The following is a 16,725-nucleotide window of genomic DNA, read 5'->3' as shown; positions in this document are numbered from 1 at the left end:
GCAGTATGCGGGGTCAATGGAGCTGCTTTTTCTTCACAGATTACAAGTCTGATGTCTTGCTGTCTGGTCATAGGGACAGTTTTAGGAAATATTAGAATAAGTTACTTTTATTCAAGTTACCAACTGAAGCTTCAAGGAGTGATGTAATCTTGAAATGAAAATAAGAAGAAAGAGAAACAAAAAGAAAATCCACGGTTATGTTTTGGGGAAATTTTTTACATGCTGGCGAGTTTAGATACCCTAATATATATATAATATATAAGAGGATTAATTAATTGTTCTGCTGGTTCGGGGTCTGTGGTGGCTGGGGGGCTGCTGGCCCCCTGATGCCCGCTGCGCTACACCCCAGCGGAGTTGAGGGAGGGAGGATGTGTGGATGTATGGGACGTGAAAGTGTGTGTGGTGATGATTGGGCCTGGATCTGGGACTTGCTGTCACCTGGCCTGCTTGTGCTTCTCCCGATGGGGGGGCGGCGTTGCCTCTCCCCGCTGCTCGCGACTTCACCCACCTGTGGGCACGTCTTGACTCCCAGGGCACTTGGCCAGGGGCGCTGGGGCAGGCGCTGACCCACTGTGTTGCTGTCTGGGGTGCTTGGCCCTCCTGGGTATTGGGTGGGGCCTCTGCCGGGGGGTTTGGGGGCGCTCGGGCTCCCGGGGCCCGGGTCCAGTGCACGGCCCATGTCTGGGCGGCTGGGGCCTGGCGGGGTCGGTGGGCTGTTGCCCCTGGCTCCCGGAGGGCCTCTGCCCTATGCTTATGGGGGCTCTGTCCGGGGGCTTCCTCTGCAGTCTTCTGGGTGGATGCGTGGTTGTCCCTGTGGTGGGCTTCCTGGGTTCTGTGCTCTGTGGGGGCTGCTGGTGGCCTGGGTCTTGTGGCCCTCTCTGCCTGCTTCTGATTGCTGGGGGGGGCTGTGGATTGTGGCTCTGTACACTTATACACTCATAACTAAGCACGGTTACCATGTAGGTCCTGTGCCATGGGTGTTGCATGTTCTCACACACACACACACACATTTATTAGTCCAGTAGCATGGTCGCTAAGCAGTTGATGTATTATCATGTCGTCTCAGGTCATCTATATTCACAGCTGTGTTGTATGCGATTACCGCTTCTTGTGCTTGTTTTTGTTTGGTTGTGTGTTTGTTTTTTCTCTGCTTGTCTGCTTTCAGGTGCTCCTGGTGGCGCTAAGGCTGTATTCCCCTCAGAGGCCATGGATTGTTGTCTGTTTTGTTTTTTACAGGTGTAGCAGCTGGTTGTCTGGTTTTTGTTTCTATTTTTGTTCTGTTTCCCCTTCTTTCCTCTTCTTCTTTCCTTGTCCCCCGGTCCGGTTCAGTTCTATTACATGTCATATATTGTAAACAGAAATAAATAAATGGGCATCAAGGGGAGCTTTACATTTATAAAACTTCCCTTGGCAAAGCAAATCTGTTTGGCATCAAAGGTATTCAGACTACAATTCTGCTGCCATAATGCTGAACAGGACAAGGGGAAAAAAAAAAAAGATACCCTAATATATGCTCCTAACAACAGAAAAAAAGTTTTTTTTTTTCAGAATATGTCACCTTTAAGGGAAATTTACCTGTTCATATGGAGATGTTCACACAGAAAGAATGAACAAATGTAGATATTTGAATCCATCATTGTTACTTCCTTGATTTAAATGGAAGAAAAAATAATAGATAAAATATATAGCTAAAGACAGATTCTAGAAGTCAGAAGTTATGCTTCCTTCCTCACAAAAGGTAATATTGCTTTACAGAATTACTTTCAATTGTGTGCACTGCTTTTGACTGTTTAGTCATAACAGGGGACTTGAATGTGCACGTGGATGTAGCCCATAACAAGCAAGCTAAATAACTCACTGCTGTCCTTGAAATGCTTCGTCTAACACAGCATCTGACTGAGTCCCCCCACAGCAGAGGGTACACTCTAGATGTGCTCATTTCAAAGTGTGTTGTTATCTCAAATGTGGATGTCGTCGATGTAGCTGACCTGTCTGTTACACCCAAACCAGCAGTTCGGTCTGCAGTTGTTCTGGGAAGACTCATAAAGACCCATTGCTCCTGTCAAGGTTAGAATGGTTAAAGTTGAGTTGGTCAGGGCACAGAAAAGGGAGTACTGGAGAGTCAAACGGAAATGGTGCAAGTCAAAGCTCAAGGTTCATTATGAGATTTACAAAGAAAAGCTATGTGTTTTCAACCAGACTTTGCATAGAACGAGGGAGACTTATTTTTCTGAAACCATTAAAAACTGCAGTAACAACTCTCGTGTCCTGTTTGCTACAGTAAACAGATTAATAAACCTTCCAGTTTCACTGCCTTTAGGACTCATTTCTACATCTATGTGTAATGAGTTGGAAATATTATTTAATGACAAAGTTCAAGGCATTAAAAATGCAATAATTACCACAACACAAACAACTACTCTGAGGCCAGCTAGACACCTAGAGCTGACACATTTCACACCTGCCACTGACAAAACAGGGAAAGAGATCATCTGCAGTCTGAATCCATCAATGTGCTGTCTTGATGAGTTGCCCACTAGATTTCTAAAGTCTGTGCTGCGCAGTTTGTTACCACAACTCATTCATCTAGTTAACATCTCACTCAAGACTGGAACATTTCCAAAGGCCTTAAAAACTGCTGTAATTAAGCCTCTTCTAAAGAAGAGCAGCCTTGATACCACTGCACTGAACAACTACCGGCCCATATCAAACCTGCCATAATTTGGCAAAGTCCAGCTTTCTGACTTTCTCCTGTCTAACAATGCTTTTGATACTTTCCAATCAGGCTTTAGGCCCCACCACAGCACTGAGATAGCTCTGATCAAGGTGACAAACGATATCCGCCTGAACACAGATGCAGGCAAAGTCTCGGTTTTAGTTCTGCTGGACCTGAGTTCAACTGGTTCAAGTCCTATCTCGAGGACAGGGAGCATTTTGTTGAAATTGGTAACTGTGTCCCAGACCAAATAGCTATGAGCTGTGGGTTCCCCAGGGGTCAATCCTGGGACCCCTATTGTTCAATCCGTACATGCTTCCATTAGGCCACCTAATAGGCAGCTATAATGTGTCCTACCACAACTATGCAGATGACACTCAGATCTACATGTCACTGACGGGCCTGTACATACCTTGTGTCACTGCATCGAACAGATCAGTGTGTGGATGCAAAACAATTTTCTCCAGCTAAACTCAGACAAAACTGAAATTTTTTTGTGTGGCCCACAGAAACAAAGAGAAAGTGTCATCAGTCACCTTGAGACGCTCTCTAAAACTTAATAATCAAGTTATAAATCCAGGGGTAATATTGGACTCAGACCTGAACTTTAACAGCCACATTAAATCAATAACATCAGCAGATTTCTACCATCTAAAAACCAGAATCAAAGGAATAGTGTCTAAACCAGACTTAGAAAGACTAATCCATGCGTTTGTCTCCAGCAGGTTAGACTTCTGTAACGGCCTGCTCACTGGGTTCTAAATGGGTTGTAAGACAGCTGCAGTACATCCAGAATGCTGCTGCTTGAGTCCTGACTAGAACCAGGAAATACAACCATATTAGTCCAGTGCTCAGGTCTCTGCACTGGCTTCCTGTCGCTCAGAGAATAGACTTTAAAACAGCTCTGCTCATGAATTCTCTTCATGGTTTAGCACCAAAGTACATCTCTGACATCACGTCTCCTGCTGGTGCCCAGAGTCAGGACTAAACAAGGTGAGGCTGCATTTCAGTTTTATGCTCCTAAAATCTGGAACAGTCTTCCAGAAAATGTGAGATAGGACTCAGCTCTGACAATGTTTAAATTCAGGCTGAAAATAATTCTATTTAGCTGTGCATATGACAAATGAAAGTATTTTATCTGCACTCTTCACTTTTAATTTAGTTAATTAATGATTATTTTTATATTTTAATGATTTTATTTGCCCCCCCATGAGCTGTCACCTTAACGTGGCGGAGGGGGTTTGCGTGTCCGAATGATTCTGGGAGCTATGTTGTCCAGGGCTTTAGCCCCTGGTAGGGTCACCCAAGGCAAACAGATCCTAAATGAGGGACCAGCTCATAAGACCCCCTATGAAGAAAAAGACACTTGAAAGACGTTTTCCCTTTTCCGTACGTGGGTCACCGAGGCCTCCCCTTGGAGCCAGGCTCGGGGTGGGGCCCAGTAGTGAGCGCCTGGTTGCCGGGCCTATACCCATGGGGCCAGGTCGGGCTCACTACCCATGGGAGGAGCCGAGGGGGTTGGGTGCAGTGTGAGCTGGTCGGAGACCTTAGCGGTCTGATCCTCGGCTTCTGAAGCTGGCTCTTGGGATGTGGAATGTCACCTCTCTGTTGGGGAAGGAGCCTGAGCTGGTGTGCGAGACTGAGAGGTTCCGGCTAGAATAGTTGGATTCACCTCAACGCACAGTTTGGGCTCCAGAACCAGTCTCCTTGAGAGGCGTTGGACTAGCAGTTTGATGAGGCCTTGGAAAACGACTTCTGAACAGCCAAGAAGAGATTCTTATTCACCATCTGGCGGCATAGGGGGTGCCCCGTAAACATGGGGCTCTGATGACCTCAACTAGGGATGTTGTGACACACCTTCCTATGAGGAAGCAGAGTCGGGGGGCTCAGATGTGGCCCCTCCCATTTCTAGGGCCCCTTGATAGGGGCTGTTCGGTCTCTGTTTGACCGGTGTCAGAGTTTGGTCCACATTGCTGGCAGTAAGTCGAGTTGGACTGCATCAGGGCTGCCCTTTGTCACCGATTCTGTTCATAATTTTTATGGACAGAAATTCTAGGTGCAGCCAGGGCGTTGAGGGGGTCCGGTTTGGCGACCTCAGAATTGGGTCTGATGTGGCTCTGCTTGCGTTGTCGGCCCATGATCTTCAGCTCTAACCTCCAAATCTGAGACCATGGTCATCAGCCGGAAAAGAGGAATGCCCTCTCTTGGTTGGGAATGAGTTTAAATATCTCAGGGTCTTGTCAGACATGTTCACAAGTAATTTTTTCCAAGTCCAAGTCAAGTCTCAAGTATTTTTTGTTTGAGTCCAAGTCAAGTCTCAAGTTTTGAGGACCAATAACAAGTCAAGTCTCAAGTCTTTTGACCCAAGTCCAAGGTAAGTCTCAAATGACTGAAATGAACGTTCTATCATTAGACACATGCCATTTGGTCTAGATAAGACTGTATTGCTGTATGTTATGGACTGAAAGCATGTACTGTATTATCAATATATGTAATATTATTATACACTGCAGGATCAAAATTGATCAGAGCATGGTCACTTGAGAGGGCTATTTCAATCCAATGTGAAGAAACACCATGAAAGCTTGTTTGAAGTATATAAATGTATTTTAACAGGATACATTAGCAGACATATTAATAACTGACTGTGTCGCCTGAACTTCTCATGCATAACATTTTTCAGCGCAATTTCAGTGCATTTTTCAGTTTTTTGTCAACCTGGAATTTTATCAGGTGTCCCTGAAATTGTAAAAGTAGGCTATTTTAAAACAGCAAATAGATTTACATTAAGCTACATCCACGTAGAATTGGCTTAGCAATACATTTAGTAACTGTTGACCTAGGCTACTTAACCAAAGTCCTTCCCAAATTTCACAGGCTGCTGCAGATAAATCAGCAGTGCTGTGTAGTGAACAATGAAGCTATAATCTGAATATAGTTTACAACACTGTTTACTTTGATTAGTTTGCTAGCTGTCGATACACTTTAAGTTTCCCTTTCACATTACAAAGAGACTGACCTGTCCTTGTGCCTTTTTAGGGGCCTAATGAAGTTGGACGTAGTTGAGCTGGCATCATTTATCCTGATACCACACACTTTGCAAATGGCCGTTCGCTTGTTTGCTGTCTGCGTGGTAGGGCTACAACGGACAAAAAAATGGATCGTTTTGCGGATCAGAGTCACGGATCGGATCATTTTTCGGATCAGCAAAAAAAAAAAAAGACAAGACAAGACAAATTAACATAAGTTTGGTGTTTTTGTTTATTAACACTTTTAAAATATGAAATTAAAATATATAAAATCATCTTAATATCCACAAGGCATATCTTATTTTTAACATAATTAATTAAAAACAACTTAAAGTGCAACATAAAAAGGTATATTTCCTTCCTTTAACCGAATTTGGCCTCATGTCTGCACCTATAAACACACCCATAGCGTTTGTGATGTGTTTGTGATGTCGGATCGTGCAACAAGGGGCTGCATAATTGCTGCGGTGATATGCGCTTGTTCAGCAGCCTTCGTTTTCACTCCTGTCAGTGAAACACCGGAGTGATGTTGCTTCAAATACGTGGCCATGCTTGATGTGTTTCCACTGTCATTTGACTTTCTTGTGCCATGTTGCTTACACAAAGTCACGGTTTTATCCACTAACCTCTTTTCCCCATACAGGGGACTTAAATAACGCTGGGGCGTTCAAGCTCCTCCGTTCTTCCGCTCGTCATGACCACGCTGTGAGTGGACTGAACATGCACACAACTTTTTTTTCACGTGCGTGCCGAACCGAAGATATTGATCCGAACGGATCACGGATCAAAGATGATCCGTTGCACCACTACTGCGTGGATGCTTTATTGCCAAATGTGACAACATATGGCAGTTCCAGATAAGGTGACGTTGCCATGGTTAGAGTAGTTTTGATATCAGTGGCTGCACGCATGCATGAGGTTATGTTGCACTCAGCCTGCCATCAGCCGTGTCATACATCAAATTTAATTAAATAAAGATCAGAAAAAAATGATTTCATAAAATGAAGATTTTATGTTTATGAGTCCCAAACCTCGAGTCCAAGTCAAGTCTCAAGTCTTTTGTGGGCAAGTCTGAAGTCAAGTCTTCGCTTGTGCGACTTAAGTGCGACTCTTGTCGAGTCACATGACTCGAGTTACCGTCTCTAGGTCTTGTTCACTAGTTAGGGACGGATGAGGGAGATTGACAGGCGGATCGGTGCAGCGTCCGCAGTGTTGCGGGCTCTGCATCGGCCTGTCATGGTGAAGAAGGAGCTGAGCTAGAAGCCGAAGCGCTCGATTTACCGGTCAATCTACATCCCTACCTTCACCTATGGTCACAAACTGTGGGTAGTGACCGAAAGAACGAGATCGCGGAGCAGCTGAAATGGGCTTCCTCCGGAGGGTGTCTGGGCTCTCCCTTAGAGATAGTATGAGAAGCTCGGTCATCCGGGAGGGGCTCGGAGTAGAACCATTGCTCCTCCGCATTGAGAGGAGCCAGATGAGGTGGCTCAAGCATCTGGTTAGGATGCCCCCTGGACGCCTCCCTGATGAGGTGTTTCGGGCACTGGGAGGAGACCCCGGGGAAGACCCAGGATAAGTTGGAAAGACTATTTCTATTGGCTGACCTGGGAACGCTTCGGGGTCCCCTCGAAGAGCTGGAGGAAGTGGCCGGGGACAGGGACGTCTGCGCTTTTCTGCTCCCGGAGAAACGGAAGATAATTGATTGATAATTGATTTTATGTAGCTGTAAAGCACTTTGAATTGCCTTGTGTACGAATTGTGCTCTACAAATAAACTCGCCTTGCTATGCTCACTCAAGCAGAACTCCCACTGCAGAAACACCTCTCTCAGCTCCTATTCTAAGTCCTATTCTAAGTGCCAGAGAAGAGCAGCAGCAGCCACACGTGCAGTACTGTCCTTGCAGTTTGTTAGAAGTGCTGTCGTTAACTGATAACTGTTTGTGTAATACTACTAGCTGCTGTCCTAAATTAATACTATGTAAAAATATATTAAATTATCAGATGCTGGGGTTATTCAATGAGGACTTTATCATATCATAGCAGCCGCCTGGAAATGCCTTAGAGGTGATCACAAGGTGACATAGTCTGATGGGCCTTTTGTCAAATACAATTTAAGACATAGCTTTAGTTGGAATTTAGTTGTTTTAGCATACAGTATTTATGTAAATAGAAAGAACAGAAAACATGCAAATGTGTAATTTGATGTATCACCTGAGCCAAAGTGTTACGATTTGGAGATGGTGGAGAGAAGAGGACCGAAATACAGACAGAAAACCAGAGACTAAACTGGACATTTATTTAAAAACTTAAACCAAAAATCTGTCCGAGCCTGAAAACCATAAACTAAACAGTGAAACTACAGAAAAAAACACAATGTAAAAACAGACAACAACACGGCAACTCTGAACGCCTCCGCTTTGCGACGGATGGTTCACACCTTCACGTTGTTCATTCATTTCTGATAATGTACACCTCAGAGGGCATTATCCCTTACTTAACCTACACCCTCCAGCTAATCAGAATCGAGTATTCACCCAGACCATGGTATAAATAGACTTACGTCACACTTTCTGAGACTTATGAAGTCTTTCCTTTCCCTCTGCCGTGATCACTTAGCAGGCCTAAAAAGAAAAAAAGAGAATACATATAACATTACAACGTCATGAATCTTCTTGAAAAAGCAAACAGCGAACAGTTAATGCATCAGTTTAAACATAATCTCCCACTTGTGACATCATATCACCCTTGTGAAATCATTTTAAACAAGTGATATCTGTGGACACATCAGAAGCAGTGGGTCCACTTAATAGACCGTGGTAAATAATGAATATGTTAATGGGTGACCAAATTCAGAAATAAATAAGTCTGGGGAGGCAACATGAGTCAGACGTGCTGACTGCTCATTAGTTTTTGTTAGTCTGCTGAGAACAGCAAGAAGCAGAAGATACCGTAGAGCAGACAATATGTGCACAAACACACACACACGCACTATGTCATGCCTCAGGACTATTTGCAGCAGTATGGCAACTCCAACTGTGTGTTTTCACTTTCAAAGAGCTCGTCTGTATGCCAGCTGCTGCACTTAGGATCACAGAATGCTCTTTCCCTCTTTCTTTAGAGTCTCTCTGCACACACTCGCACAAACTCCAACACACTCACAGACAGGCACACAGTCTACCCATAGAACTCGAGAAAAGCCTCTATGAAAATGTGAAACAACTCATTTTGTTGTCTCCCATACAGTTTGTGCAACATAGACACAATGGTTGAGTTACTACAGTAAACCATCCGGTATAGTTCAAATCAATCCTCTCACACCAAAACTACAGTTTTCATTATGCAGACTTGTGTTTCTGCCTATGCCTTCTACAAACATTTGTCAGAACATTCTGACAAGATGTTAGGGAATACCAAAATATTCAGAGTGCAATTCCCATATTGTATTTACATTTATTTGTATCTGTTTTAGCTTTAGAGCTATGACAGCTGATGGAGCAATGTGTGCTCCTCAGAGGGAGAAACCAAACATTTTAACCCACAAAATAATGGAAATAAACACAACTCTGTGGTATAAAAAGACACTACTTTGATTGAAGTCATTAATCATTTTGAAAATCCAACAAACATTACTTTAGTCGTTTAACTTGGTTTATGTACTGAGCCTCATTCTATATTATAAATCTGACCTTGTACTCAGATGTAGAATAGTTATAGTCAGACAAGTCAATGAAGTTCATCTTATATGTGTTTAGGCCATACATTATACCCCACTCTCTGCAGCATAACATATACTGTGTTCAACATCTGGGAGAGAAACGTTGAACTAGGTTAAGTGCATTGCCAAAGGCCACAGCAGTGGAGTGTCCTACTTGAGGGTAATGTGCATGTGGGAGAGGCTGCAGCGGTGCAGAGCAGACCCTCGTTGTCATCCTATTTGGTAGCAGCTCTGCCTTTAGAGGCCTATAGTTCACCTAACAAACCAACGTGGCAACGACCACATCAGAAAATTACAAAGATCTGAATAATGACGTTTCGGTTCAAAATGACAAGAAAGAAACTGTGTCAGAAATTATACTTTCCTTTTCCCATCCACAGTGTATCCTAATCACACTGTATGTGTTTCTGAATCTGATCTAAAGAACTAAATGCAGTTCTGATTATGTTGATGCTCTCCATCATACACAGACCAGTGTAGCTCTCTTTGAGTAGTTTTTGGCAGCCTTGTGGCACATGTAGTCTGCATTAATGTGTGTTTCAGCTCAGGCACTTTGATGTTCATTGTCTCACTTGATATTCCTACCGTCCTGGTATATGACCTCTGAACCCAGTTCATTACTGTCCCTGTGAAAATGTAGAATTGCATCCAAGATAGTTTTGTCATAACATTTTGAATGTATTGTAAGTATTCAATAAATAAATCAATCATTGAAATCTAGGCAACGTCTATTCTGCACATATAATCTTTACAACAAATGGAGAGTTTGAATATTTGGATTAGATGCTGCTCTGAAAACAAATCTACATAATATATAATATACACACTGCAGGCCTATGTTAGAAATGAATCCATCTTTCCTGACAAAGCCCCAATCAGACCCTTTATGGAAGCAGAGAAGAAACTAAACAAAACAGTGTCAGATTTCAAACCTAGCCCTCTGCACTGAGCACAATCTCCAGGGAAGGTGAGATGGAGGAAATGAGGATGAAGATGGGGGGGAGTGGGGTGAATGTGTGGTTGCTAGGCAATATGCGTGTGTTTCTGGATGTCATGCTTGGCAAGAGCCATGGCTCGATGTTGCAGAATGACCTAGTTTTAATCAGAGCGAGGGTAGGGGTGAACAGGAAACAGAGAGTGCAAAAGAAATGTGGACATACATGTGGAATATGGACAGTTTCACTGGTTTTATCTTTAAAAAACAAAGAAAAGATCAGGAGGGGAAGACTGATTAACAAATACAGGTCAACTGAGGAGGGAGAGATTAAAAGGAAGCCACAGCAGAGAGGACTGGCTATTAAGGGGAGGAAAAGAGGACGCAAAGGTGATTGACTTGATGGGTGTGTGTGTGTGTGTGTGTGTGTGTGTGTGCGTGTACTAATGTGTCTCTCTCATTTTAAGGGGAAGCACCTGACAGCTCAACTACAGATTAATTGATCCCAGAGTTCTCAGAGTGATGTGTCCACTCAGTCCCTTTTATGAGACTTTTTGATAAATGATGAGGGACCATTTGAATGACCCGTGTTTACAGTGCCAACACAAATGGACTGAGACTGATATTGTTTTGTTATCTTAATCAGAACCGGTACGATGAACATTCAGAATGGGCCTATTGTTGCTCACAGACTGCAGGAAAGTGACAGGCTGGATGGGGAGGCAGAGGTCTCAGTGTAATCTAAAATGAGCAGATTTTAGTGACGTTATAGAGGTGTCAGGGAGGGCAGGGCGGGCGTGAGGCCATAGTGCATTCTAGTATGATTTTCTTCAGCTTCCTGAGACCACTCCTTAAAATCTTTGTGATCACAGGCTGTTACTGAAAAATGGATGCATATGTGGAGGTGAGCGTGCATGAGTATGTTTGTGTGTGTTTACTCAGACATGAATTTCCATTGTGCCAACAAAGACAAGGTCAAGCCTGGCCATCTCTATCTCTATCTATAATGTTCTTTGCCAGCACTTTTTTCTCAGTTTCCCTCATTTTATTGCTTTTATATAAGTCCAATACCTATGAGCACCCCAACCCTTTTTCACTCTTTCCTGTTATGTGTTCTCATGTTTTGTTGATCCTGTCAATCAATCCGTTCTAGCTTCTGTCCTGCAAGATTCCATCTTCCACACATCCGTGACTGTACTGACTTCTCTAAATCTCTGACAAAAACACACCTTTTTATGTTCTTTTTATGCAAAGTGTCTTTGAGCATTTAGAAAAGTGCTTTTAAATCTAATGTATTATTATTATTATTATTATTATTATTATTATTATTATCTACCTACTGTCACAATGTCAACTTAATATGACACTTCAATAGCACATGTGGATCTTACTTTGTGCTTCTCTTCTAATCCTCCATCACTCTCACAGCCCCCAACAGCATTTCCCCTTCCCTTCTTCCCTTCTCCTTTTTCAGCCTACTTATTTTGCCTTTCCTTCTTGTCCAATGACAAAACTGTGGCTGCCAGGACTCCTTAGCAACAGCCCCACAAAGCGTAGGATGGATGATGGGGGTGGGGTTGAAACAAAGGCTGGGGGGGGGTTGAGGTGCGATGAAGACGAGGTGGAGAAGGAAGTGATTGGGGAGACTAAACCCCGTGGGAGCATGAGGTTAGAGCTCTGTTTGCCATTATCAAGCCTTGCACCTGGTGTGTGTGCGTGTTTGTGTGCGCTATGTTTCACTGAATTCCTAGAACAGCACATATAATCCAGCACGCATCACTTAAAAGTCTTATCATAAGGCATCCTGCTCCTGACCATACAATCTGTAGATCATAATAGGATTTCTACAGTTGTATTTAAATTTTCCCCTGTTTTCAACTTCTTCTGAACATATAAAAACAAAATTCCTCTCAAGAAAAATTGAGGATTTGTACTTTAGATTCTAAGATGTAGGAAAATAATTTAACCATTTTCCTTTACAAAAATTACTAAATGAAAGACTGAGCTGTAGCTGCATATTGTCTGTGACTGATAATAACCAACCATCATCACATCTTATAAACACTCAGTGGAAACTCATTCAAAACTCACAGTTCAAGTTGCTCAAGACAATTCAATACAATATAAATAGTACAATGATAAGTTAGTAGATAGTTTACTTATAGTTTGCCATTTCATAATGAGGAGATAACTTCTCCCAAACTCCTCCATTTGACTGACCTCTGAACTGACAAACTATTGTTATTTAAAATGAATGAAAAAAATATGCAGTCATACTGTCTAACCAGCAATATATTAGAATATCAATACTATTCAAAGCAACCAGTTACCTTAGCTTCTCATCCCCAGAGTAATTGATACTGCTGTTTCATCAAAGCTGTTGACTCAGGGACTGTGACACCGCAGCTTAAACACTTTTTATGCTTTCTGAACCAGCACTCTCTCATGTATGTGGCACATAAGTGTCATCTCACACTGCAAGAAAAGATATAAGATACACAAGATAACTGTCATAAAATATGAAAAAAAGGATGCAATGATTGCAAGACTCCTTTAACAATATTCTGCTCACAAAAGTGAGACATTTTACTATTTCATTAAAGTTATAGCTCATATAGAATTTAATGGCTGCTATATGTCTCAAGAAAAGTGTTGATAAGTGCTGAAATCAACAGCTGGAGGAACATGTTGCAACCAGTTAGTTAAATTGGCAATTGGTCAGTGCAATGATAAAAAATGGTAATGGCTATAAAAAGAGCATCTTAGAGAGGCAGAGTCTCTCAAAAGTAAAGTGTCAGCAATCTGCAAAAAAAACTGTATCCACAAATTGTGGAGCAACGTGAAATTATGGAAAATTTCAATATTCCATCATCTAATGTATATAAAATCATCTAAACATTCAGACAGTCTGGAGACGCCTCTGTGTGCAAAAGACACAGCTGAAAATTAATACTGGATGTCTGTGACCTTCAGGCCCTCATGCAGCTCTGCATTAAAAACAGACCTGATTCTGTCCTGGAAATCACTGCATGGGCTCAGGAACACTTCCAGGAATCATGGTCTGTGAACACAGCTCACCGTAGCATCCACAGATGCAGGTTAAAGCTCCATCAGGCAGAGAAGAAGCAACATGTGAACATGATCCAGAAACTCTGCTGTCTTCTCTGGTCACTAAGACCACGAAGGCCTTGCATATTTCAGCAGGACAAAGTTAAACCACATCCTGCATCTATTCCAACAGCACAGCTTCGTAGTGGAAGAGATCTGGGTGCTGGACTGACCTGCCTGCAGTCCAGACCTGAAAACATCTAAAATACAACAAAGAAGCTGCCAGAATCCTGAATCAGACAGGAAGGGGACAGCATTCCTCTCCCAAAGGTCCAGCAGCTGGTCTCTTCAGTTCCAGATGTTTCCAGATGTGGTTAAAAGAAGAGGGAATGCTACACAGTGGGAAACATGGAGCTGTCCCAACTTGTCTCAATGTCTCAATTTTTAACATTTGACATGTTTCCTATGTTGACATGTGAGTAAAATATTGGTTTATGAGATTTGCAAATCAACATATTCTGTTTGTATAAACATTTTGAATGGTACCCTAAGTTGGGTTGTATGAAAGATATAGCAAAGATTAAAATATCCATGGACAAACAAAAGATAACTACAACGTAATCTGCAGCCTCAAAGAAAGTAGAACTTGTAGCTGTCAAATGGACAATTTCACTGATGTCCTGTGTTTTAAATTTAAATGAAAATGAAAATTCAAAAGTGTGTTCAGTAACAAGAATGAATGCTTACTTCGACATAATAAATTATTACATATATTTTCTTAAATCATCCCAAATTATGGTAGTGATTCAGTATTAGATTATGTAAGAATGCTATACATCAGTGTGCTGTGTACATGTGTGTGATTCCTCTGTGTCACACTCAGGTCGTGTGTAGGGTCTCCATTAATATGTCAGCAGAAGTTTCTCGGAAATTCTCCATGCAGACATAACCTCTGCATTAAATGTCACAGTCACTTAATCCTTCAATGCCATTCCTCATTTGTCCAGAGTGGAGAGTTTCTTCTTTAGTTTCTCTATTGTGTCTTTCTGCTTCTGCACATTGTCGCACTAAAATGCTATTTCAGCCATCATCCTTAATTTGCCTTCTCCTATCAGAGCTGCACCTGAGTGTGTGCTTGCATGGGCTCATCTGCCTGAGGATAACATGTTAATTAAAGTAATTCTGCTAGACTTTACAAGGAGACACACATGTAAACGTGCACACAGTTTTCATTTCCAGTTTCCAAATTTCATTTACTCAGTCCTTCCCCTCTGCAGTCCTTCTCTTGTCTTTTCTCTTACACATGCAACTTGTAGAATTCCATTAGGTCCATTATCCTGAGTGTGCCCCCCTACAGGGACAGAGTGAACAGAAAATTCCCTGTTCTCTGTCTCTTTCCCTATTCATTCATTAAATAGGATTATATTACATCTACGCCCCCCCCCCCCCCCCTCTCATCCTTTCCAACTGAAGGCCCAAATGGCCTGAGATAAAGCTGAGATATTTTCTTATTGTCATTAAGAAAAGGTGCATTTCTCTTTTTATTACACCTAACTGATCCCCTTTCTTGTCATGATATAATCACCCTTTTTCTCATGAATAGATAATGTGCAGAGTATCTAAATTTGTAGATGAAGAATCGTCGAATTGTTTCAGCCCCTCTCAGTATCACGTGACCCCACAACCCTGTCCCCCTGCTTCTGGCACCATGGTGTTAAAATGAGTGTTTCTGATTATTGCTCTGGTGAAGATGCATGTGTTGTGTTTGTGTGTGTGTGTGTGTGTGTGTGTGTGTGTGTGTGTGCGTGCGTGCGTGCGTGCGTGCGTGCTTGCTTGCGTGCGTGTGTGTGTGTGTGTACACAGAGGATTAGACAGGATGGTGCTTGGTGCCTCACTGAGTGCATGTTATTGAAAGACTAGGTGTTTCCCCTTGCCTGCTGCCTGTGTGTGTGTGTGTGTGTGTGTGTATGTCAGGGAGTATATAAGAGTGTGTGTTTGGAGTTTGAGTTCACTGACAAATCTAAAAGACACTTTGGGAATAACTTTCAGACATTTCAAATCAAATGGACTCAGAGCTCAGTCTTTCCCAAGAGAAGAAATCAGGGACAGTAAATACTACTTTAAGTAACATCACAAATCCATCATAAAACACTTTATTCTAAACAAAAAGGGGTTTATAATGTGAGCCTTGATTTGACCATTTCTTAAACTGAGGAGCACCAAAAAATTTATTCTTTTACAAAAAAAAAAGAAAACACCCTTTTTAAAGTATGAAGAGGAAAACTTTATGTTAAATCTAAAATATATTCCTAGGTTAATTCAATATACTGTTTAATATGAGCAGACAAACATTTCAAGTTTGAGGCATGCAGGTTTGGACTCCTGATCTGATACAAAAAATATGTGGAAGAAGAGGATTTCTTGACTTTTTCCGTCTGACAGAGTGCACTTTAGACACAAGTACACTTCACACGATTATCTCAATATATAAACTAATCTGATCCACGTTTGAGCTTTCCACCTGTTTTCTTCTTCTTAGAAATGTATTCACTTTAAAGAGAGGAATATTCCATTGGATAAAAAGTAAAGACACATAGTTTGATTTATCAAATGTTGACATTCTGCTACTGCAGACTGGCTAAGGCCAAGAAGGATGGTAAGAACATGGTCAGACAAATCAAGAATAGTTGTATTATAGTTAAACTGAAATTAACATGAAAGTAGACACTGGCCTTTTTTAGATAAGATTAAAAGAGTAAAAATGAACCAAAGAAAAATAAACAGAGGGAATCGAATAGTGACGCCTGAGACAAATCAAACATCTGAGGAGCTCAGCATGAGGCCAACATGTGCACGGACAAACACTTTTCCTGATATCCTCTGCCTTTTGAGGCATTTTGCTTCAAGTGATGGGGTAAAAGAATACTAAACTACCATTAGCATGAGCAATAGTAAAGCGAACTATTTCACGACTGAGTGGCATAGCAGCCAATGGCAAGCTGAGCCTCGAGTCTGAACCAGTCACTGAGTGGAAAATTCTCTGGAGCAAGTCACCCCGGAGCAGATTATTACACTTAGTTTAGTGGATGTCTCTCAGCCTTAGCCAATACCATACCACTATATAGAAGCAGTTTGCCCTGGTAGCGCAATAAGTATTAAACTCTGCAGTCATTTTTAACATCTAAACCAAACCCTTTAAGTTAATTATACCATTAACCATGTACTTTCAACTCCTAACCCTCAACCATCCATGGATTGCCACGGAGTTTAAAAGTATGCAATTG

General features: G+C 42.0%; 1 protein-coding gene across 1 annotated transcript in view; it reads right to left on the bottom strand.

Moving 5' to 3' along the window:
* nfasca (neurofascin homolog (chicken) a) overlaps positions 1–16,725 on the bottom strand; it is a 162,616-nt gene that overhangs the window by 90,964 nt on the left and 54,927 nt on the right. The window contains 1 exon segment of the mRNA XM_072382975.1: positions 8,305–8,365. The gene's annotated coding sequence lies outside the window, so the exon portion shown is untranslated.

This window comes from Leuresthes tenuis, unplaced genomic scaffold, assembly GCF_036924035.1.
Source record: "Leuresthes tenuis unplaced genomic scaffold, fLeuTen1.0.hap1 SCAF_3, whole genome shotgun sequence".
NCBI classification, from domain to species: domain Eukaryota; kingdom Metazoa; phylum Chordata; class Actinopteri; order Atheriniformes; family Atherinopsidae; genus Leuresthes; species Leuresthes tenuis.
Note: the sequence above shows the minus strand (reverse complement) of the source record. Positions and strands in the feature narration are given on the sequence as shown.